The sequence below is a fragment of the Coenobita brevimanus genome, chromosome 80 (genome assembly GCF_032717465.1).
Source record: "Coenobita brevimanus isolate Jiangsu-jjx chromosome 80, ASM3271746v2, whole genome shotgun sequence".
NCBI lineage: Eukaryota > Metazoa > Arthropoda > Malacostraca > Decapoda > Coenobitidae > Coenobita > Coenobita brevimanus.
The window spans coordinates 17277396-17280916 of NC_137033.1; positions in this window are offsets into that span (position 1 = coordinate 17277396).

Consider the following 3521-nt stretch of genomic DNA (forward strand, 5'->3'; position numbering starts at 1 on the left):
GAGAAGAGAAGAAAAGGGAGAAGAGAAGAGAAGAGAAAGAAGAAGAGAAGATGAGAAGAGAAGAGAAAGAAGAAGAGAAGATAAGAGAAAGGAGAAGAGAAGAGAAAGAAGAGAAGAGAAGAGAAGAGAAAGGAGAAGAGAAGAAAAAGGAGAAGAGAAGAGAAGAAAAAGGAGAAGAGAAGAGAAGAGAAAGGAGAAGAGAAGAGAAAGAAGAATGGAAGAGAAAGAAGAATGGAAGAGAAAGGAGAAGAGAAGAGAAAGAAGAATGGAAGAGAAAGGAGACGAGAAAAGGAAAAGAGAAGAGAAGAGAAAGAAGAAGAAAACAGTGAAGAGAAGAGAGGCCTAAAATGAATAAAATCGTTCGGAGGTTGTCTGTATGAAACGATAAATTCTGCGGTAGGCCTGAAGGGGTTACGGCTGCCATGCTAATTATAAACCTGTTTGTTATTTTCCCCAGTTTTGCAATACCAGGTTGTGTGGTATAGATGTGGTATTCTCCATCACACCAGCAACCTATACCGAGGCCTAGGCTGGTATTGTCGTCGGGTATGGTGACTCCCTAACACTTTTTCCTTAGCGATTTATTTTTTTTTGATATGGTTCGGTTAATATCCTTTTGTACGTTATTTATGCAGAGTATGGGGGCATCAGATGGATTTATGTAACACAGGGGAGGACGGGAAGGTGTAATAAGCAAAATAAATCACTTAAGAAAAAGAGTTAGGAAGTTTCCTTAAGCGACGAGAATAAGGATGTTTGTGTACTGAAACTGTGCTCACTACTGAAACTGTGCACACTACTGAAACTGTGCACACTACTGAAACTGTGCTCACTACTGAAACTGTGCACACTACTGAAACTGTGCACACTACTGAAACTGTGCACACTACTGAAACTGTGCACACTACTGAAACTGTGCTCACTACTGAAACTGTGCACACTACTGAAACTGTGCACACTACTGAAACTGTGCACACTACTGAAACTGTGCTCACTACTGAAACTGTGCACACTACTGAAACTGTGCACACTACTGAAACTGTGCTCACTACTGAAACTGTGCACACTACTGAAACTGTGCACACTACTGAAACTGTGCACACTACTGAAACTGTGCACACTACTGAAACTGTGCTCACTCCTGAAACTGTGCACACTACTGAAACTGTGCACACTACTGAAACTGTGCACACTACTGAAACTGTGCTCACTCCTGAAATGTGCTCACTACTGAAACTGTGCACACTACTGAAACTGTGCTCACTCCTGAAAAGACTGTGCACACTACTGAAACTGTGCTCACTCCTGAAAAGACTGTGCTCACTACTGAAACTGTGCTCACTCCTGAAAAGACTGTGCTCACTACTGAAACTGTGCTCACTCCTGAAAAGACTGTGCACACTACTGAAACTGTGCTCACTCCTGAAAAGACTGTGCTCACTACTGAAACTGTGCTCACTCCTGAAAAGACTGTGCTCACTACTGAAACTGTGCTCACTACTGAAACTGTGCTCACTACTGAAACTGTGCACACTGACGGGATATAATACGTCACAGGGATGTTTTATTCTCAATAGCGACGCCATAGAGAACCACCTGGCCTTGAGGGGGAGGAGGGAGGGTGACACCACACACACACACACACACACACACACACACACACACACACACACACTCCATCCCCCCCCACACACATACCACCCCCTCCACACACACCCTCCTCACGACCCCACATAAACACACATCCCCACCTCCCCTCCCCACCAGACACACAATTGGAGGACGCTCTACGGTGGTGGATTCGAGCTCCACCGACTGCCAACCCTTGCGTTTGTGAAGTGGACGCTCACAAACACCAACCCACAACAATAACTCAACCATCCCTACACCACACCACTGTTTACTTCACCTGCCCTATGTTTCACTGTCTTTGCCTTGTATCTGTCCTACCCTGCTTCTAACTCCTCTATGACTACCGTTTTGAAGAGGAGGAGGCTGGGGAGGGGAAGAGGAGGAGGAGAGGTAGGGAAGAGGAAGAGAAGGATGGGGAAGGAAGAGGAGGAGGAGGGTGGGGAGAGAAGAGGAGAGTTGGGAAGGAAGCGGAGGAGGAGGGGTAGGGAAGAGGAAGAGGAGGAGAAAGGGGAGAGGAGGAGGACGAGGGGTAGGGAAGAGGAAAAGGAGGAGGACAGGAGAGGAAGACGAGGGTGGGGAGAGAAGAGGAGGGTGGGGAGGGAAGAGGAGAAGGGGGAGAGGCGGAGGAGGGGTAGGGAAGAGGAAAAGGAGGAGGACAGGAGAGGAAGAGGAAGGTGGGCAGGGGAGAGGAGGACGGGGGTAAGGTGACTGAAATATGGGGAAAGGACAGAGACAGTGGACCGTAAAGAGCGTTCTGCAATCTTACGTGTTGCAGGGAAACCTCAATCAACGTTATCAATATCTATCCCGCAACATTTACCTATTTCCTACTTAATTTTTTTCGTTTATTTCTTCTTGCAGGATAGAGAAGGGAGGGAGACTTAAGATGCTTCCCACGTCCCTTGTTCTTCCTCCAAATAAAAGGCTGAGATGCGAGAGTGTTTTAAGTTTGTGAATACCAGCCCAGAGTGGTATGGGTATGGTTGCGGTGGTATTTCTGCTGGTATTATATGGCAGAGATTTGTACTCCGCAACGCACTACACCACACCACACCACACCACACCACACCACACCACTTTAACAGTACACTAAACGCCACACCTCACCACCAAACCACTTTACACTACACCACAACACACCATACCACACCACACCAAACCACTTTAAACTACAACATACCACATCACACTATACCACACCATACCAAGCCACTTGACACCACACAACACCACACAAGTCACTTTACAGCACACCACATCACACCATATCACACCATACCCCACCATGCCACATTTACGCCACAACACACCACACCATACCACACCACACCATCCTAACGCTTCCTCATTCCTTTGCCTGTACCCTCACATGCTCCTTCCCCCCCTGCCCTCTCCTATCCTCCTACTCAACCCTTACACACACACACACACACACACACACACACACACACACACACACACACACACCACAAAACAAAGCTACAGTGAGTATTACACACACACACACACACACACACACACACACACACACACACACACACACACACACACACACACACACACACACACACACACACACACACACACACACACCTCAAAACAAAGCTACAGTGAGTATTACACACACACACACACACACACACACACACACACACACACACACACACACACACACACACCTCAAAACAAAGCTACGGTGAGTATTACACACACACACACACACACACCTCAAAGCAAAGCTACAGTGAGTATTACACACACACACACACACACACACACACACACACACACACACACACACACACACACACACAACAAAACAAAGCTACAGTGAGTATTACACACACACACACACACACACACACACACACACACACATCAAAACAAAG